Raw genomic sequence first — 21319 nt, 5'->3', positions numbered from 1 at the left:
CAGTAAGGAGCAGCAAGAGGATGACAGGCTGGCACTTTCGGTGTGGGAGCAATCGTCCGACGTTTTTGATTTTTCAGGTTTTTTTTTCAGTGGGCGCCCATGTTCAGCTGGTGGTAAACGTTGAAGCCCTGTTCGTCAGGGAAAGCCCGGAGCCCCGATGTCTGTGGTGCTGTACATGCACTGGGAATGGCTGGTGAGGATCAGTAAGAGCTTGACTGGCTGGCACTTCAGGTGTGGGAGCAATCATCCAACGTTTGTGATTATTCGCGATCTTATTTCAGTGGGCGCCCAGGTGCAGCTGGTGGTAAACATTGACACCCTGTTCGTCAGGGAAAGCCCGGAGCCCCGATGTCTGTGGTGCTGTAGATGCGCTGCCAATGGCCGCTGAGGAGCAGCAAGAGCTTGACTGGCTGGGACTTTCAATGAGGGAGCAATCGTCCGATGTTCGTGATTTTTCGGGGTTTTTTTTCAGTGGGCGCCCAGGTGCAGCTGGTGGTAATTGTCTAAGCCCTGTTGGTCAGGGAAAGTCCGGAGCACCGATGTCTGTGGTGCTGTAGATGCGCTGAGAATGGGCGGGGAGGAGCAGCAAGAGCTTGACTGGCTGGCACTTTAGGTGTGGGAGGAATCGTCCAACGTTTGTGATTTTTCGGGGTTTTTTTCAGTGTGCGCCCAGGTTCAACTGGTGGTATATGTCGAAGCCCTGTTGGTCAGGGAAAGCCCGGAGCCCCGATGACTGTGGTGATGTAGATGCGCTGCCAATGGCTGGCGATGAGCAGCAAGAGCTTGACAGGCTGGCACTTAAGGTGTGGGAGCAATCGTCCGATGTTCGTGATTTTTCGGGGTTTTATTTCAGAGGGCGCCCAGCTGCAGCTGGTGGTAAACTTTGAAGCCCTGTTGGTCAGGGAAAGCCCGGAGCCCTGATGTCTGTGGTGCTGTAGATGCGCTGGGAATAGGCGGTGAGGAGCAGCAAGAGCTTGTGTTGCTGGTACTTTCGGTGTGGGAGAAATAGTCCGATGTTCGTGATTTTTCGGGTTTTTTTTTCAGTGGGCGCCCAGGTGCAGCTGGTGCTAAATGACGAAGCCCTGTTGGACAGGGAAAGCCCGGAGCCCCGATGTCTGTGTTGCTGTAGATGCGCGGCCAATGGCCCATGAGGAGCAGCAAGACCTTTTGTTGCTGGCACTTTCGGTGTGGGAGCAATCGTCCGACGTTCGTGATTTTTGGGGAGTTTTTTTCAGGGAGCACTCAGGTGCAGCTGGTGGTAAATGTCAAAGCCCTGTTGGTCAGGGAAAGCCCGGAGCCCCGATGTCTGTGGTGCTGTAGATGCACTGCCAATGGCCGGGGATGTGCAGCAAGAGCTTGACAGGCTGGCACTTAAGGTGTGGGAGCAATCGTCTGATGTTCGTGATTTTTCGGGGTTTTATTTCAGAGGGCGCCCAGCTGCAGCTGGTGGTAAACGTTGAAGCCCTGTTGGTCAGGGAAAGTCCGGAGCCCTGATGTGTGTGGTGCTGTAGATGCGCTGGGAATAGGCGGTGAGGAGCAGCAAGAGCTTGTGTTGCTGGTACTTTCGGTGAGGGAGCAATCGTCCGATGTTCGTGACTGTTCGGGGGTTTTTTTCAGTGGGCGCCCAGCTGCAACTGTTGGTAAATGTTGAAGCCCTGTACGTAAGGGCTTGGCCAGAGCGCCAATGTCTGTGGTGCTGTAGATGCTCTGCCAATGGCCTGTGTGGAGCAGCAAGAGCTTGTGTTGCTGGCACTTTCGGTGTGGGAGCAATCGTCCGATGTTCGGGATTTTTTTCAGTGGGCGCCCAAGTGCAGCGGCTGGTAAATGTCGAAGCCCTGTTGGTCAGGGAAAGCCCGGAGCCCCGATATCTGTGGTGCTGTAGATGCAGTGCCAATGGCCCGTGAGGAGCAGCGAGAGCTTTACTGTCTGGCATTTTCGGTGTGTGAGAAATTGTCCGACGTTCGTGATTTTTCGGGATTATTTTTCAGTGGGCACCCAGGTGTAGCTGGTGGTAAATGTCAAAGCCCTGCTCGTCAGGGAAAGCCCGGAGCCCCGATGTCTGTGGTGCTGTACATGCGCTGCCAATGGCTGGTGAGGAGCAGCAAGAGCTTGACTGGCTGGCACTTAAGGTGTGGGAGCAATCGTCCGATGTTCGTGATTTTTTGGGATTTATTTCAGTGGGCGCCCAGGTGCAGCTGGTGGTACATGTCGAAGCCCTGTTGGTCAGGGAAAGCCCGGAGCCCCGATGTCTGTGGTGCTGTAGATGCGCTGCCAATGGCCAGTAAAAAGGAGCAAGAGGATGACAGGCTGGCACTTTCGGTGTGGGAGCAATCGTCCGACGTTTTTGATTTTTCAGGTTTTTTTTTCAGTGGGCGCCCATGTTCAGCTGGTGGTAAACGTTGAAGCCCTGTTCGTCAGGGAAAGCCCGGAGCCCCGATGTCTGTGGTGCTGTAGATGCGCTGCCAATGGCCGGTGAGGAGTAGCAAGAGCTTGAGTTGCTGGAACTTTCGGTGTGGGAACGATCGTCAGACGTTCGTTATTTTTCGGGGTTTTTTTTCAGTGGGAGCCCATGTTCAGCTGGTGGTAAACGTCTAAGTGCTGTTAGTCAGGGAAAGCCCGGAGCCCCGATGTCTGTGGTGCTGTAGATGCGCTGGGAATGGGCGGTGAGGAGCAGCAAGAGCTTGACTGGCTGGCACTTAAGGTGTGGGAGCAATCGTCGGATGTTCGTGATTTTTTGGTTTTTTTTTTTCAGTGGGCGCCCAGGTTCAGCTGGTGCTAAACGTCGAAGCCCTGTTCGTCAGGGAAAGCCCGGAGCCCCGATGTCTGTGGTGCTGTAGATGCGCTGGGAATGGGCGGTGAGGAGGAGCAAGAGCTTGAGTTGCTGGAACTTTCGGTGTGGGACCGATCGTCAGACGTTCGTTATTTTTCGGGGTTTTTTTTTCAGTGGGCGCCCAGGTGCAGCTGGTGGTAAATGTCGAAGCCCTGTTGGTCAGGGAATGCCCGGAGCCCCGATGTCTGTGGTGCTGTAGATGCGCTGCCAATGGCCGGTGAGGAGCAGGAAGAGCTTGACTGGCTGGCACTTTCGGTGTGGGAGCAATCGTCCGACGTTCGTGATTTTTTGGGGTTTTTTTTCAGTGGGCGCCCAGGTGCAGCGGGTGGTACATGTCGAAGCCCTGTTGGTCAGGGAAAGCCCGGAGCCCCGATGTCTGTGGTGCTGTAGATGCGCTGAGAATGGGCGGTGAGGAGCAGCAAGAGCTTGACAGGCTGGCACTTTCGGTGTGGGAACGATCGTCAGACGTTCGTTATTTTTCGGGGCTTTTTTTTAGTGGGCCCCCAGGTGCAGCAGTGGTAAATTTCGAAGCCCTGTTGGTCAGGGAAAGCCTGGAGCCCCGATGTCTGTGGTGCTGTAGATGCGCTGCCAATGGCCAGTAAGGAGCAGCAAGAGGTTGACTGGATGGCACTTTCGGTGTGGGAGCAATCGTCCGACGTTCTCGATTTTTCAGGTTTTTTTTTCAGTGGTCGCCGATGTTCAGCTGGTGGTAAACGTTGAAGCCCTGTTCGTCAGGGAAAGCCCTGAGCCCCGATGTCTGTGGTGCTGTAGATGCACTGGGAATGGCTGGTGAGGATCAGTAAGAGCTTGACTGGCTGGCACTTCCGGTGTGGGAGCAATCATCCAACGTTTGTGATTATTCGCGATCTTATTTCAGTGGGCGCCCAGGTGCAGCTGGTGGTAAACATCGACACCCTGTTCGTCAGGGAAAGCCCGGAGCCCCGATGTCTGTGGTGCTGTAGATGCGCTGCCAATGGCCGGTGGGGAGCAGCAAGAGCTTGACAGGCTGGCACTTTCGGTGTGGGAGCAATCGTCCGACGTTCGTGATTTTTTGGGATTTTACTTTTACTGGGCGCCCGTGTGGAGCTGGTGTTAAAGGTCTAAGCCCTGTTGGTCAGGGAAAGCCCAGAGCCCCGATGTCTGTGGTGCTGTAGATGCGCTGCCAATGGCCGCTGAGGTGCAGCAAGAGCTTGACTGGCTGGCACTTTCAATGAGGGAGCAATCGTCCGATGTTCGTGATTTTTCGGGGTTTTTTTTCAGTGGGTGCTGAGGTGCAGCTGGTGGTAAACGTCGAAGCCCTGTTGGTCTGGGAAAGCCCGGATCCCCCGTGCCTGTGGTGCTGTAGATGCGCTGCCAATGGCTGGTGAGGAGCAGCAAGAGCTTGACAGGCTGGCACTTTCGGTGTGGGAGCAATCGTCCGACGTTCGTGATTTTTCGGCGTTTTTTTTCAGTGGGTGCTGAGGTGCAGCTGGTGGTAAACGTCGAAGCCCTGTTGGTCTGGGAAAGCCCGGATCCCCCGTGCCTGTGGTGCTGTAGATGCGCTGCCAATGGCTGGTGAGGAGCAGCAAGAGCTTGACAGGCTGGCACTTTCGGTGTGGGAGCAATCGTCCGACGTTTGTGATTTATCGGGGTTCTTTTCAGTGTGCGCCCAGGTTCAACTGGTGGTATATGTCGAAGCCCTGTTCATCAGGGAAAGCCCAGAGCCCTGATGTCTGTGGTGCTGTAGATGCGCTGGGAATGGGCGGTGAGGAGTAGCAAGAGCTTGAGTTGCTGGCACTTTCGGTGTGGGAACGATTGTCAGAGGTTCGTTATTTTTCGGGGTTTTTTTTCAGTGGGCGCACAGGTGCAGCTGGTGGTAAATGTTGAAGCCCTGTTTGTCAGGGAATGCCCGGAGCCCCGATGTCTGTGGTGCTGTAGATGCGCTGCCAATGGCCGGTTAGGAACAGCAAGAGCTTGACAGGCTGGCACTTTCGGTGTTGGAGCAATCATCCGACGTTCGTGATTTTTTGGGTTTTTTTTTCAGTGGGCGCCCAGGTGCAGGTGGTGGTAAATGTCGAAGCCCTGTTGGTCAGGGAAAGCCCGGAGCCCCGATGTCTGTGGTGCTGTAGATGCGCTGCGAATGGCTGGTGAGGAGCAGCAAGAGCTTGACAGGCTGGCACTTTCGGTGTGGGAGCAATCGTCCGATGTTCGTGATTTTTTGTGATTTTTATCAGTGGGCGCCCAAGTGCAGCTGGTGGTAAATGTCAAAGCCCTGCTCGTGAGGGAAAGCCCGGAGCCCCGATGTCTGTGTTGCTGTAGATGCGCTGCCAATGGCCCATGAGGAGCAGCAAGACCTTTTGTTGCTGGCACTTTCGGTGTGGGAGCAATCGTCCGATGTTCGGGATTTTTTTCAGTGGGCGCCCAAGTGCAGCGGCTGGTAAATGTTGAAGCCCTGTTGGTCAGGGAAAGCCCGGAGCCCCGATATCTGTAGTGCTGTAGATGCAGTGGCAATGGCCCGTGAGGAGCAGCGAGAGCTTTACTGGCTGGCATTTTCGGTGTGGGAGAAATTGTCCGACGTTCGTGATTTTTCGGGATTATTTTTCAGTGGGCACCCAGGTGTAGCTGGTGGTAAATGTCAAAGCCCTGTTCGTCAGGGAAAGCCCGGAGCCCCGATGTCTGTGGTGCTGTACATGCGCTGCCAATGGCTGGTGAGGAGCAACAAGAGCTTGACTGGCTGGCACTTTCGGTGTGGGAGCAATCGTCCGATGTTCGTGATTTTTTGGGATTTATTTCAGTGGGCGCCCAGGTGCAGCTGGTGGTACATGTCGAAGCCCTGTTGGTCAGGGAAAGCCCGGAGCCCCGATGTCTGTGGTGCTAGATGCGCTGAGAATGGGCGGTGAGGAGCAGCAAGAGCTTGAGTTGCTGGCACTTTCGGTGTGGGAACGATCGTCAGATGTTCGTTATTTTTCGGGGTTTTTTTTTAGTGGGCGCCCAGGTGCAGCAGTGGTAAATTTCGAAGCCCTGTTGGTCAGGGAAAGCCCGGAGCCCAAATGTCTGTGGTGCTGTAGATGCGCGGCCAATGGCCAGTAAGGAGCAGCAAGAGGTTGACAGGCTGGCACTTTCGGTGTGGGAGCAATCGTCCGACGTTTTTGATTTTTCAGGTTTTTTTTTCAGTGGGCGCCCATGTTCAGCTGGTGGTAAACGTTGAAGCCCTGTTGGTCAGGGAAAGCCCGGAGCCCCGATGTCTGTGGTGCTGTACATGCACTGGGAATGGCTGGTGAGGATCAGTAAGAGCTTGACTGGCTGGCACTTTAGGTGTGGGAGCAATCATCCAACGTTTGTGATTATTCGCGATCTTATTTCAGTGGGCGCCCAGGTGCAGCTGGTGGTAAACATTGACACCCTTTTCGTCAGGGAAAGCCCGGAGCCCCGATGTCTGTGGTGCTGTAGATGCGCTGCCAATGGCCGCTGAGGAGCAGCAAGAGCTTGACTGGCTGGGACTTTCAATGAGGGAGCAATCGTCCGATGTTCGTGATTTTTCGGGGTTTTTTTTCAGTGGGCGCCCAGGTGCAGCTGGTGGTAATTGTCTAAGCCCTGTTGGTCAGGGAAAGCCCAGAGCCCCGATGTCTGTGGTGCTGTAGATGCGCTGCCAATGGCCGGTGGGGAGCAGCAAGAGCTTGACAGGCTGGCACTTTCGGTGTGGGAGCAATCGTCCGACGTTCGTGATTTTTTGGGATTTTACTTTTACTGGGCGCCCGTGTGGAGCTGGTGTTAAAGGTCGAAGCCCTGTTGGTCAGGGAAAGCCCAGAGCCCCGATGTCTGTGGTGCTGTAGATGCGCTGCCAATGGCCGCTGAGGTGCAGCAAGAGCTTGACTGGCTGGCACTTTCAATGAGGGAGCAATCGTCCGACGTTCGTGATTTTTCGGCGTTTTTTTTCAGTGGGTGCTGAGGTGCAGCTGGTGGTAAACGTCGAAGCCCTGTTGGTCTGGGAAAGCCCGGATCCCCCGTGCCTGTCGTGCTGTAGATGCGCTGCCAATGGCCGGTGAGGAGGAGCCAGAGCTTGACAGGCTGGCACTTAATGTGTGGGAGTAATCGTCCGACGTTCGTGATTTCTGGGGATATTTTTCAATGTGTGCCAATTGCAGCTGGGGGTAAAGGCCGAAGCCCTGTTGGTCAGGGAAAGGTCGGAGCCTTGATGTCTGTGGTGCTGTAGATGCGCTGCCAATGGTTGGTGAGGAGCAGCAAGAGCTTGACTGGCTGGCACTTTCGGTGTGGGAGCAATCGTCCGATATTCGTGATTTTTCGGGGATTTTTTTCAGTGGGCGCCCAGGTGCAGCTGGTGGTATATGTCGAAGCCATGTTGGTCAAGGAAAGCCCAGAGCCCCGATGTCTGTGGTGCTGTAGATGCGCTGCAATTGGCCCATGAGGAGCAGCAAGAGCTTGACTGGCTGGCACTTTCGGTGTGGGAGCAATCGTCCTGTGTTCTTGATTTTTCGGGGTTTTTTTTCAGTGGGCGCCCAGGTGCAGCTGGTGGTAAACGTCAAAGCCCCTGTTGGTCAGGGAAAGCCCGGAGCCCCGATGTCTGTAGTGCTGTAGTTCCGCCTGCAATGGCCGGTGAGAAGCAGCAAGAGCTTGACTGGCTGGCACTATAATTGTGGGAGCAATCGTCCGATGTTCGTTATTTTTCGGGGTTTTTTTTCAGTGGGCGCCCAGGTTCAGCTGGTGGTAAACGTCGAAGCCCTGTTGGTCAGGGAAAGCCCGGAGCCCCGATGTCTGTGGTGCTGTAGATGCGCTGCCAATGTCTGGGGAGGAGCAGCAAGAGCTTGACTGGCTGGCACTTTCGGTGTGGGAGCAATCTTCCGACGTTCGTGAATTTTCGGGTTTTTTTTCAGTGTGCACCGAGGTTCATCTGGTGGTAATTGTCTAAGCCCTTTTGGTCAGGGAAAGCCCGGAGCCCCGATATCTGTGGTGCTTTAGATGCGCTGGGAATGGGCGGTGAGGAGCAGCAAGAGCTTGACTGGCTGGCAATTAATGTGTGGGAGCAATCGTCCGACGTTTGTGTTTTTTGGGGATTTTTGTTCAGTGGACATCCGGGTGCAGCTGGTGGTAAACGTCGAAGCCCTGTTGGTCAGGGAAAGCCCGGAGCCCCGATGTCTGTGGTGCTGTAGATGCACTGGGAATGGCTGGTGATGAGCAGCAAGAGCTTGACTGGCTGGCAATTAATGTGTGGGAGCAATCGTGCGACGTTTGTGATTTTTTGGGGATTATTTTCAGTGGGCGCCCACGTGCAGCTCGTGGTATATGTCGAAGCCCTGTTTGTCAGGGAAATCCCAGAGCCCCTATATCTGTGGTGCTGTACATGCGCTGGGGATGGCCGGTGAGGCGCAGCAAGAGCTTCTGTTGCTGGCACTATCGGTGTAGGAGCAATCATCCGATATTCGTGATTTTTCGGGGTTTTTTCAGTGTGCGCCCAGGTTCAGCTGGTTGTAATTGTCTAAGCCCTGTTGGTCAGGGAAAACCCCGTAGCCCCGATGTCTGTGGTGCTGTAGATGAGCTGGGAATGGGCAGTGAGGAGCAGCAAGAGCTTGAGTTGCTAGGACTTTCGGTGTGGGAGCTATCTTCAGACGTCCTTTATTTTTCGGGGTTTTTTTTCAGTGGGCATCCAGGTGCAGCGGGTGGTATATGTCGAAGCCCTGTTGGTCAGAGAAATCCCAGAGCCCGGATGTCTGTGGTGCTGTAGATGCGCTGGAAATGGCCCGTGAGGAGCAGCAAGAGCTTGACAGGCTGGCACTTTCGGTGTGGGAGCAATCGTCCGATGTTCGTTATTTTTCGGGGTTTTTTTTCAGTGGGAGCCCAGGTGCACCTGGTCGTAAATGTCGAAGCCCTGTTCATCAGGGAAAGCCCAGAGCCCCGATGACTGTGGTGCTTTAGATGCGCTGCCAATGGCAGGTGAGGAGCAGCAAGAGCTTGACTCTCTGGCACTTTCGGTGTGGGAGCAATCATCCGACGTTTGATTTTTTGGGGTTTTTTTTTCAGTGCGCGCCGAGGTGCAACTGGTGGTATATGTCGAAGCCCTGTTGGTCATGGAAAGCCCGGAGCCCCGATGTCTGTGGTGCTGTAGATGCGCCTCCAATGGCCGGGGAGGAGCAGCAAGAGCTTGTGTTGCTGGCACTTTCAGTGTGGGAGCAATCATCCGATATTCGTGATTTTTCGGGGTTTTTTTCAGTGTGCGCCCAGGTGAAGCTGGTGGTATATGTCGAAGCCCTGTTCTTCAGGGACAGCCCGGAGGCCCGATGTTTGTGGTGCTGTAGATGCGCTGCCAATGGTTGGTGAGGAGCAGCAACAGCTTGACTGGCTGGCACTTTCGGTGTGGGAGCAATCGTCCGATGTTCATGATTTTTCGGGGATTTTTTTCAGTGGGCGCCCATGTTCAGCTGGTGGTACACGTCGAAGCCATGTTCGTCAGGGAAAGCCAGGAGCCCTGATGTCTGTGGTGCTGTAGATGCGCTGAGAATGGGCGGTGAGGAGCAGCAAGAGCTTGACTGGCTGGCATTTTCGGTGTGGGAGCTATCGTCCGACGTTAGTGATTTTCTGGGTTTTTTTTTTCATTGGGCGCCCAGGTGCAACTGGTGGTATATGTCAGAGCCCTGTTGGTCAGGGTAAGCCTGGAGCCCCGATGTCTGTGGTGCTGTAGATGCGCCTCCAATGGCCGTGGAGCAGCAGCAAGAGCTTGTCTGGCTGGCACTTTCGGTGTGGGAGCAATCGTCCGACGTTCGTGATTTTTCGGGGTAATTTTTCAGTGGGCGCCCAGGTGCAGCTGGTGGTAAACGTCGAAGCCCTGTTGGTCAGGGAAAGCCCAGAGCCCCGATGTCTGTGGTGCTGTAGATGCGCTGCCAGTGGCCGGTGAGGAGCAGCAAGAGGTTGACTGGCTGGCACTTTAGGTGTGGGAGCAATCGTCCGACTTTCGTGATTTTTCGGGGTTTTTTTTCAGTGGGCGCTCAGTTGCAGCTCGTGGTATATGTCGAAGCCCTGTTGGTCAGGGAAAGCCCAGAGCCCCGATGTCTGTGGTGCTGTAGATGCGCTGGGAATGGGCGCTGAGGAGCAGCAAGAGCTTGTGTTGCTGGCACTTTCGGTGTGGGAGCAATCGTCCGACCTTCGTAATTTTTTCGGGTTTTTTTTTCAGTGGTCGCCCACGTGCAGCTGGTACTAAATGTTGAAGCCCTGTTCGTCAGGGAAAGCCCTGAGCCCCGATGTCTGTGGTGCTGTATATGCTCCTCCAATGGCTGTTGAGGAGCAGCAAGGTCTTGAAAGGCAGGCATTTAATGTCTGGGAACAATCGTCCGACGTTTGTGTTTTTTTGGGGATTTTTTTTCAGTGGGCATCCAGGTGCAGCTGGTGGTAAACGTCGAAGCCCTGTTGGTCAGGCAAAGCCCGGAGCCCCGATGTCTGTGGTGCTGTAGATGCACTGGGTATGGCTGGTGATGAGCAGCAAGAGCTTGACTGGCTGGCACTTTCGGTGTGGGAGCAATTGTGCGACGTTTGTGATTTTTTGGGGATTATTTTCAGTGGGCGCCCATGTGCAGCTCGTGGTATACGTCGAAGCCCTGTTGGTCAGGGAAAGCCTGGAGCCCCTATATCTGTGGTGCTGTAGATGCGCTGGAATGGGCGGTGAGGAGCAGCTAGAGCTTGACTGCCTGGAACTTTCGGTGTGGGAGCAATCGTCCGACGTTCGTAATTTTTCGGGGTTTTTTTTCAGTGGGCGCCCAGGTGCAGCTGGTGGTAAATGTCGAAGCCCTGTTGGTCAGGGAAAGCCCGGAGCCCCGATGTCTGTGGTGCTGTAGATGCGCTGGGAATGGCCGGTGAGGGGCATCAAGAGCTTTACAGGCTTGCACTTAAGGTGTGGGAGCAATCGTCCGACGTTCGTGATTTTTTGGGATTTTTTTCAGTGGGTGCCCAGGTGCAGCTGGTGGTATATGTCGAAGCCCTGTTTGTCAGGGAAAGCCCGGAGCCCCGATGTCTGTGGTGCTGTAGATGCGCTGCCAATGGCCGGTGAGGAGCAGCAATAGCTTGTGTTGCTGGCACTTTCGGTGTGGGAGCAATCGTCCGACGATCATGATTTTTCGGGTTTTTTTTTCAGGTAGCACACAGGTGCAGCTCGTTGTATATGTCGAAGCCCTTTTGGTCAGGGAAAGCCCGGAGACCCGATATCTGTTGTGCTGTAGATGCGCTGCCAATGGCCGGTGAAGAGCAGCAGGAGCTTGACAGGCTGGCACTTTCAGTGTGGGGGCAATCGTCCGATGTTCGTCATTTTTCAACTATTTTTTTCAGTGGGCGCCCAGGTGCAGCTGGTGGTATATGTCGAAGTCCTGTTGGTCAGGGAAAGCCCAGAGCCCCGATGTCTGTGGTGCTGTAGATGCGCTGGGAATGGCCGGTGAGGGGCATCAAGAGCTTGACAGGCTTGCACTTAAGGTGTGGGAGCAATCGTCCGACGTTCGTGATTTTTTGGGATTTTTTTCAGTGGGTGCCCAGGTGCAGCTGGTGGTATATGTCGAAGCCCTGTTTGTCAGGGAAAGCCCAGAGCCCCGATGTCTGTGGTGCTGTAGATGTGCTGCCAATGGCCGGTGAGGAGCAGCAATAGCTTGTGTTGCTGGCACTTTCGGTGTGGGAGCAATCGTCCGACGATCATGATTTTTCGGGTTTTTTTTTCAGGTAGCACACAGGTGCAGCTCGTTGTATATGTCGAAGCCCTTTTGGTCAGGGAAAGCCCTGAGACCCGATATCTGTGGTGCTGTAGATGCGCTGCCAATGGCCGGTGAAGAGCAGCAGGAGCTTGACAGGCTGGCACTTTCAGTGTGGGGGCAATCGTCCGATGTTCGTCATTTTTCAACTATTTTTTTCAGTGGGCGCCCAGGTGCAGCTGGTGGTATATGTCGAAGTCCTGTTGGTCAGGGAAAGCCCAGAGCCCCGATGACTGTGGTGCTGTAGATGCGCTGGGAATGGGCGGTGAGGAGAAGCAAGAGCTTGTGTTGCTGACACTTTCGGTGTGGGAGTAATCGTCCGACGTTCGTGAAATTTCGGGGTTTTTTCTCAGTATGTGCCCAGGTGCAGCTGGTGGTAAATGCCGAAGCCCTGTTCGTCAGGGAAAGCCCAAAGCCCCGATGACTGTGGTGCTGTAGATGCGCTGCCAATGGTCCATGAGCAGCAGCAAGAGCTTGACTGGCTGGCACTTTTGGTGTGGTAGCAATCGTCCGACGTTAGTGATTTTTTGGGGATTTTTTCGACTGGGCGCCGAATGCAGCTGGTGGTATATATTGAAGCCCTGTTCGTCAGGGAAAGCCCGGAGCCCCGATGTCTGTGGTGCTGTAGATGCGCTGCCAATGGCCGGTGAGGAGCAGCAAGAGCTTAACAGGCTGGCACTTAAGGTGTGGAAGCAATCGTCCGACGTTTGTGATTTTTCGGGGTTTTTTTCAGTGGGTGTCCAGGTGCAGCGGGTGGTAAATGTCGAAGCCCTGTTGGTCAGGGAAAGCCCGGAGCCCCGATATCTATGGTGCTGTAGATGCGCTAGGAATGGGCAGTGAGGAGCAGCAAGAGCTTGTGTTGCTGGCACTTTCGGTGTGGGAGCAATCGTCCGATGTTCGTGATTTTTTGAGATTTTTTTCAGTGGGCACCCAGGTGCAGCAGGTGGTAAATGTCGAAGCCCTGTTGGTCAGGGAAAGTCCAGAGCCCGGATGTCTGTGGTGCTGTAGATGCGCTGCCAATGGCCGGTGACGAGCAGCAAGAGCTTGACAGGCTGGCACTTTTGGTGTGGGAGAAATCGTCCGACGTTCGTGAATTCTCGGGGTTTTACTTTGAGTGGGCGCCCAGGTGCAGCTGGTGGTAAATGTCGAAGCCCTGTTGGTCAGGGAAAGCACGGAGCCCCGATGTCTGTGGTGCTGTAGATGCGCTGGGAATGGCCCATGAGGAGCAGCAAGAGCTTGACTGGCTGGCACTTTTGGTGTGGGAGCAATCGTCAGACGTTCGTTATTTTTCGGAGTTTTTTTCAGTGGGTACCCAGGTGCAGCTGGTGGTAAATGTCGAAGCCCTGTTCATCAGGGAAAGCCAAGAGCCCCGATGTCTGTGGTGCTGCAGATGCTCTGCCAATGCCCGGTGACGAGCAGCAAGAGCTTGACAGGCTGGCACTTTTGGTGTGGGAGCAATCGTCCGACGTTCGTGATTTTTTGGGATTTTACTTTTAATGGGCGCCAATGTGGAGCTGGTGTTAAACGTCGAAGCCCTGTTCTTCAGGGACAGCCCGGAGGCCCGATGTCTGTGGTGCTGTAGATGCGCAGCAAATGGCCGGGGTGGAGCAGCAAGAGCTTGACTGGCTGGCACTTTTTGTGTGGGAGAAATCGTCAGACGTTCGTTATTTTTCGGGGTTTTTTTTCAGTGGGTGCTGAGGTGCAGCTGGTGGTAAATGTCGAAGCCCTGTTGGTTAGGCAAAGCCCAGAGCCCCGATGTCTGTGGTGCTGTAGATGCACTGCCAATGACCGGGGAGGAGCAGCAAGAGCTTGACTGGCTGGTACTTTCGGTGTCCGAGTGTCCTGGTTCTGGCCAGGATAGAGTTAATATTTACCTGAGCTGGGTGGAGAACTGAAGCTGGTAGCCCCTATGGCTGGGATAGTTAACTAATTAGCTAACAGCTGGTGTTAATTTACCCAAATTAGCCAAAGGGCTATTCCATCCCCTCTGATATCGTGCTCAGTATATAAGTGAGGAGGGTGCTGAAGGGAGGCCCCCTGCTACTTGGAAGAGACTGGATGTGGAGATCTGTTGTGAGCTATTGTACTGTATTTGTGTTCCATCACAGTCTTGTTTTCTTCTGTCATTACTGTTAAATTCACTTTTTGTTCACTCTAAACCTGCGTGTTTGATTTTTTTCTGGTTTTCTTTTCTTTATCAAATCTCCTCCTATTCTCTCGGAGAGTGGGGGGAGTGAGAGAGAGACTGCGTAGTCTGGTCCCCGTTGGGGCTGAACTACGACGGGGAGCAGTCGTCCAACGTTCGTGATTTTTGGGGATTTTTTTTCAGTGGGTACCCAGGTGCAGCTGCTGGTAAACATCGAAGCCATATGGGTCAGGGAAAGCCTGGAGCCCCGATGTCTGTGGTGCTGTAGCTGCGCTGCCAATGGCCGGTGAGGAGCAGTAAGAGCTTGACTGGCTGGCACTTTCAGTGTGGGAGCAATCGTCCGATGTTCGTGATTTTTTTGGATTTTTTTCAGTGGGCGCCGAAGTGCAGCTGGTGGTAAATATCGAAGCCCTGTTGGTCAGGGAAAGCCCGGAGCCCCGATGTCTGTGGTGCTGTAGATGCGCTGCCAATGGCTGGTGAGGAGCAGCAAGAGCTTGACTGGCTGGCACTTTTGGTCTGGGAGCAATCGTCCAATGTTCTTGATTTTTTGGGTTTTTTTTCAGTGGGCGCCCAGGTGCAGCTGGTGGTAAACGTTGAAGCCCTGTTGGTCAGGGAAAGCCTGGAGCACCGTTGTCTGTGGTGCTGTAGATGCGCTGGGAATGTCCGGTGATGGGCATCAAGAACTTGACAGGCTGGCACTTTCTGTGTGGGAGCAATCGTCCGACGTTCGTGATTTTTCGGGGTTTTTTTCAGTGGGCTCCCAGGTGCAGCGGGTGGTAAATGTCGAAGACCTGTTGGTCAGGGAAAGCCCGGAGCCCCGAAGTCTGTTGTGCTGTAGATGCGCTGCCAATGGTCCATGAGGAGCAGCAAGAGCTTGATAGGCTGGCACTTTCGGTGTGGGAGCAATCGCCCGATGTTCGTGATTTCTGGGGATTTTTTTCAGTGGTTGCGCAGGTGCAGCGGGTGGTAAACGTCGAAGCTCTGTTGGTCAGGAAAAGCCCAGAGCCCTGATGTCTGTGGTGCTGTAGATGCGCTGCCAATGGCCCGTGAGGAGCAACAAGAGGTTGACTGCCTGGCACTTTCGGTGTGGGAGCAATCGTCCGACGTTCGTGATTTTTAGGGGATTTTTTCGATTGGGCGCCCAGGTGCATCGGGTGGTAAACGTCGAAGCTCTGTTGGTCAGGGAAAGCCCGGAGCCCCGATGTCTGTGGTGCTGTAGATGCGCTGCCAATGGCCGGTGAGGAGCAGCAAGAGTTTGACTGGCTGGCACTTTCGGTGTGGGAGCAATCTTCCGATGTTCGTGATGTTTCGGGGTTTTTTTTCAGTGGGAGCCAAGGTGCAACTGGTGGTAAATGTCGAAGCCCTGTTGGTCAGGGAAAGCCCGGAGCCCCGATGTCTGTGGTGCTGTAGATGCTCTGCCAATGGCTGGTGAGGAGCAGCAAGAGCTTGACTGGCTGGCACTTTCGGTGTGGGAGCAATTGTCCGACGCTTGTGATTTTTTGGGATTATTTTTCAGTGGGCACCCAGGTGCAACTGGTGGTAAATGTCAAAGCCCTGTTCGTGAGGGAAAGCCCGGAGGACCGATGTCTGTGGTGCTGTAGATGCGCTGCCAATGGCCCGTGAGGAGCAGCAAGAACTTGAGAGGCTGGCACTTTGGGTGTGGGAGCAATCGTCCGATGTTCGTGATTTTTCAGGGTTTTATGTCAGTGGGCGCCCAGGTGCAGCTGGTTGTAAATGTCGAAGCCCTGTTGGTCAGTTAAAGCCCGGAGCCCCGATGTCTGTGGTGCTGTAGATGCGCAGCCAATGGCTGGTGGAAAGCAGCAAGGGCTTGTGTTGCTGGCACTTTCGGTGTGGGAGCAATCGTCCGAGGTTCGTGATTTTTCGGGGTTTTTTTCAGTGGGCGCCCAGGTGTAGCTGCTGGTAAACGTCGAAGCCCTGTTGGTCAGGGAAAGCCCAGAGCCCCGATGTCTGTGGTGCTGTAGATGCACTGCCAATGGCTGGGGAGGAGCAGCAAGAGCTTGACTGGCTGGCACTTTCAGTGTGGGAGCAATCGTCCGACGTTCGTGATTTTTCCGGGTTTTTTTCAGTGTGCGCCCAGGTTCAGCTGGTGGTACATGTCGAAGCCCTTTTGATCTGGGAAAGCCCGGAGCCCTGATGTCTGTGGTGCTGTAGATGCGCTTCGAATGGCCCGCGAGGAGTAGCAAGAGCTTGACTGGCTGGCACTTTCAATGATGGAGCAATCATCCGATGTTCGTGATTCTTTGGGGTTTTTTTTCAGTGGGCGCCAAGGTGCAGCTGGTGGTAAATGTCGAAGCCCTGTTGGTCAGGGAAAGCCCGGAGCCCCGATATCTGTGGTGCTGTAGATGCGCTGCCAATGGCCCATGAGGAGCAGCAAGAGCTTGACAGGCTGGCACTTAAGGTATGGGAGCAATCATCCGACGTTTGTGATTTCTGGGGATTTTTTTCAGTGGGTGCGTAGGTGCAGCTCGTGGTAAACGTCGAAGCTCTGTTGGTCAGGAAAATCCCAGAGCCGCGATGTCTGTGGTACTGTAGATGCGCTGCCAATGGCCCGTGAGGAGCAGCAAGAGCTTGTATTGCTGGCACGTTTGGTGTGGGAGCAATCGTCTGATGTTCGTGATTTTTCAGGGGTTATTTTCAGTGGGAGCCCAGGTGCATCGGGTGGTAAACGTCGAAGCCCTGTTGGTCAGGGAAAGCCCGGAGCCCCGACGTCTGTGGTGCTGTAGATGCGCTGGGAATAGGCGGTGAGGAGCAGCAAGAGCTTGTGTTGCTGGCACTTTCGGTGTGGGAGCAATCGTCCGACGTTCGTGATTTTTCGGGATTATTTTTAAGTGTCACCCCGGTTCAACTGGTGGTAAATGTCAAAGCCTTTTTCGTGAGGGAAAGCCCGGAGCCCCGATGTCTGTGGTGCTGCAGATGCGCTGCCAATGGCCGGTGACAAGCAGCAAGAGCTTGACTGGCTGGCATTTTAGGTGTGGGAGCAATCGTCCGACGTTCGTGATTTTTCCGGGTATTTTTTCAGTGGGCGCCCAGGTGTAGCTGGTGATAAACGTCGAAGCCCTGTTGGTCAGGAAAAGCCCAGAGCCCCAATGTCTGTGGTGCTGTAGGTGCACTGCCAATGGCCGGTGAGGAGCAGCAAGAGCTTAACAGGCTGGCACTTTCAGTGTGGGATCAATTGTCTGATGTTTGGGATTTTTCAGGTTTTTTTTTCAGTGGGCGCCCAGGTGCAGCTGGTGGTAAATGTAGAAGCCTTGTTCGTCAGGGAAAGCCCAGAGCCACTTTGTCTGTGGTGCCGTAGATGCGCTGGGAATGGGTGGTGAGGAGCAGCAAGAGCTTGACTGGCTGGCACTTTTGGTGTGGGAGCAATCGTCAGACGTTCGTTATATTTCGGGGTTTTTTCTCAGTGTGCGCCCAGGTGCAGCTGGTGGTAAATGTCGAAGCCCTGTTCATCATGGAAAGCCCGGAGCCCCGATGTCTGTGGTGCTGTAGATGCGCGGCCAATGGCCGGGGAGAAGCAGCAAGAGATTGACATGCTGGCACTTTCGGTGTGGGAGCAATCGTCCGATGTTCGTGATTTTTTGGGATTTTACTTCTACTGGGCGCCAAAGTGGAGCTGGTGTTAAACGTCGAAGCCCTGTTCTTCAGGGACAGCCCGGAGCCCCGATGTCTGTGGTGCTGTAGATGCGCTGCCAATGGCCGCTGATGTGCAGCAAGAGCTTGACTGGCTGGCACTTTTGGTGTGGGAGCAATCGTCCGATGTTCGTGATTTTTCGGGTTTTTTTTTCAGTGGGTGCTGAGGTGCAGCTGGTGGTAAACGTCGAAGCCCTGTTGGTTAGGGAAAACCCGGAGCCCCGATGTCTCTGGTGCTGTAGATGCGCTGCCAATGGCCGGGGAGGAGCAGCAAGAGCTTGACAGGCTGGCACTTTCGGTGTGGGAGCAATTGTCCGATGTTCGTGATTTTTCGGGGTTTTTTTCAGTGGGCTCCCAGGTGCAGCTGGTGGTAAATGTCGAAGACCTGTTGGTCAGGGAAAGCCCGGAGCCCCGATGTCTGTGGTGCTGTAGATGCGCTACCAATGGCCGAGTACGAGCAGCAAGAGCTTGACTGTCTGGCACTTTCGGTGTGGGATCAATTTTCCGACGGTCGTGATTTTTTGGGGTATTTTCCCGTGGGAGATCAGGTGCAGCGGGTGGTAAATGTCGCAGCCCTGTTGGTCAGGGAAAGCCCGGAGCCCCGATGTCTGTGGTGCTGTAGATGCGCTGCCAATGGCCGGTGAGGAGCAGCAAGAGCTTGACTGGCTGGTACTTTCGGTGTCGGAGTGTCCTGGTTCTGGCCAGGATAGAGTTAATATTTACCTGAGCTGGGTGGAGAACTGAAGCTGGTAGCCCGTATGGCTGGGATAGTTAACTAATTAGCTAACAGCTGGTGTTAATTTACCCAAATTAGCCAAAGGGCTATTCCATCCCCTCTGACATCATGCTCAGTATTTAAGTGAGGAGGGTGCTGAAGGGAGGACCCCTGCTACTTGGAAGAGACTGGATGTGGAGATCTGTTGTGAGCTATTGTACTGTATTTGTGTTCCATCACTGTCTTGTTTTCTTCTGTCATTACTGTTAAATTTACTTTTTGTTCAATCTCAACCTGCGTGTTTGATTTTTTTCTGGTTTTCTTTTCTTTATCAAATCTCCTCCTATTCTCTCGGAGAGTGGGGGGAGTGAGAGAGAGACTGCGTAGTCTGGTCCCCGTTGGGGCTGAACTACGACGGGGAGCAGGCGTCCAACGTTTGTGATTTTTGGGGATTTGTTTTCAGTGGGCACCCAGGTGCAGCTGCTGGTAAACATCGAAGCCCTATGGGTCAGGGAAAGCCCAGAGCCCCGATGTCTGTGGTGCTGTAGCTGCGCTGCAAATGGCCGGTGAGGAGCAGCAAGAGCTTGACTGGCTGGCACTTTAGGTGTGGGAGCAATCATCCAACGTTTGTGATTTTTCGCGATTTTTTTTCAGTGGGCGCCCAGGGCAGCTGGTGGTAAACATCGACGCCCTGTTCGTCAGGGAAAGCCCGGAGCCCCGATGTCTGTGGTGCTGTAGATACGCTGCCAATGGACCGTGAGGAGCAGCAAGAGTTTGACTGGCTGGCACTTTCGGTGTTGGAGCAATCGTCTGACCTTCTTGATTTTTTGGGGTTTTTTTTCAGTGGGCGCCCAGGTGCAGCGGGTGGTAAACGTCGAAGCCCTGTTGGTCAGGGAAAGGCCAGAGCCCCGTTGTCTGTGGTGCTGTAGATGCGCTGGGAATGTCCGGTGAGGGGCATCAAGAGCTTGACATGCTGGCCCTTTCGATGTGGGAGCAATCGTCCGACGTTAGAGATTTTTCGGCGGTTTTTTTCAGTGGGCTCCCAGGTGCAGCTGGTGGTAAATGTCAAAGCCCTGTTGGTCAGGGAAAGCCCGGAGCCCCGATGTCTGTGGTGATGTAGATGCGCTGCCAATGGCCCGTGAGGAGCAGCAAGAGCTTGACTGACTGGGACTTTCGGTGTGGGAGCAATCGTCTGACGTTCGTGATTTTTCGGGGTTTTACTTTCAGTGGGCGCCCATGTTCAGCTGGTGTTCATATGTCGAAGCCCTGTTGGTCAGGGAAAGCGCAGAGCCCCGATGTCTGTGGTGCTGTAGATGTGCTGGGAATGAGCGGTGAGGAGCAGCAAGAGCTTGTGTTGCTGGCAGTTTCGGTGTGGGAGCAATCGTCCGACGTTCGTGATTTTTTGGGATTTTTTTCAGTGGGCGCCCAGGTTCAGCTGGTGGTATATGTCGAAGCCCTGTTGGTCAGGGAAAGCCCGGAGCCCCGATGTCTGTGGTGGTGTAGATGCGCTGGGAATGGCCGGTGTGGAGCAGGAAGAGCTTGTGTTGCTGGCACTTTCGGTGTGGGAGCAATCGTCCGACATTTTTGATTTTTCGGGGTTTTTTTCAGTGGGCGCCCAGGTTCAGCTGGTGGTATATGTCGAAGCCATGTTCTTCAGGGACAGCCCAGAGCCCCGATGTCTGTGGTGCTGTAGATGCGCAGCCAATGGCAGGTGAGGAGCAGCAAGAGCTTGCGTTGCTGGCACTTAAGGTGTGGGAGCAATCGTCCGACGTTTGTGATTTTTCGGGGATTTTTTTCAGTGGGTGCCCAGGTGCAGCTGGTGGTAAACGTCAAAGCCCTGTTGGTCAGTTAAAGCCCGGAGCCCCGATGTCTGTGGTGCTGTAGATGCGCTGCCAATGGCCCGTGAGGAGCAGCTAGAGCTTGACTGGCTGCCACTTTTGGTGTGGGAGCAATTGTCCGACGTTCGTGACTTTTGGGGATTATTTTTCAGTGGGCGCCCAGGTGCAACTGGTGGTAAATGTCAAAGCCCTGTTGGGCAGGGAAAGCCCGGAGCCCCGATGTCTGTGGTGCTGTAGATGCGCTGCCAATGGCCCGTGAGGAGCAGCAAGAGCTTGTGTTGCTGCCACTTTCGGTGTGGTAGCAATCGTCCGATGTTCGTGATTTTTCGGGTTTTTTTTTCAGTGGGTGCTGAGGTGCAGCTGGTGGTAAACGTCGAAGCCCTGTTGGTTAGGGAAAACCCGGAGCCCCGATGTCTCTGGTGCTGTAGATGCGCTGCCAATGGCCGGGGAGGAGCAGCAAGAGCTTGACAGGCTGGCACTTCCGGTGTGGGAGCAATCGTCCAATGTTCGTGATTTTTCGGGGTTTTTTTCAGTGGGCTCCCAGGTGCAGCTGGTGGTAAATGTCGAAGACCTGTTGGTCAGGGAAAGCCCAGAGCCCCGATGTCTGTGGTGCTGTAGATGCGCTACCAATGGCCGAGTACGAGTAGCAAGAGCTTGACTGTCTGGCACTTTCGGTGTGGGATCAATTGTCCGACGGTCGTGATTTTTTGGGGTATTTTCCCGTGGGAGATCAGGTGCAGCGGGTGGTAAATGTCGAAGCCCTGTTGGTCAGGGAAAGCCCGGAGCCCCGATGTCTCTGGTGGTGTAGATGCGCTGGGAATGGCCGGTGTGGAGCAGCAAGAGCTTGTGTTGCTGGCACTTTCGGTGTGGGAGCAATCGTCCGACATTTTTGATTTTTCGGGGTTTTTTTCAGTGGGTGCCCAGGTGCAGCTGGTGGTATATGTCGAAGCCATGTTTTTCAGGGACAGCCCAGAGCCCCGATGTCTGTGGTGCTGTAGATGCGCAGCCAATGGCAGGTGAGGAGCAGCAAGAGCTTGCGTTGCTGGCACTTTTGGTGTGGGAGCAATTGTCCGACGTTCGTGACTTTTGGGGATTATTTTTCAGTGGGCACCCAGGTGCAACTGGTGGTAAATGTCAAAGCCCTGTTGGGCAGGGAAAGCCCGGAGCCCCGATGTCTGTGGTGCTGTAGATGCGCTGCCAATGGCCCGTGAGGAGCAGCAAGAGCTTGACTGGCTGGTACTTTCGGTGTCAGAGTGTCCTGGTTCTGGCCAGGATAGAGTTAATATTTACCTGACCTGGGTGGAGAACTGAAGCTGGTAGCCCCTATGGCTGGGATAGTTAACTAATTAGCTAACAGCTGGCGTTAATTTACCCAAATTAGCCAAAGGGCTATTCCATCCCATCTGACATCATGCTCAGTATATA

This window comes from Chlamydotis macqueenii, unplaced genomic scaffold (assembly GCF_036417535.1).
Source record: "Chlamydotis macqueenii isolate bChlMac1 unplaced genomic scaffold, bChlMac1.mat HAP1_SCAFFOLD_238, whole genome shotgun sequence".
Classification (NCBI taxonomy): domain Eukaryota; kingdom Metazoa; phylum Chordata; class Aves; order Otidiformes; family Otididae; genus Chlamydotis; species Chlamydotis macqueenii.
Note: the sequence above shows the minus strand (reverse complement) of the source record.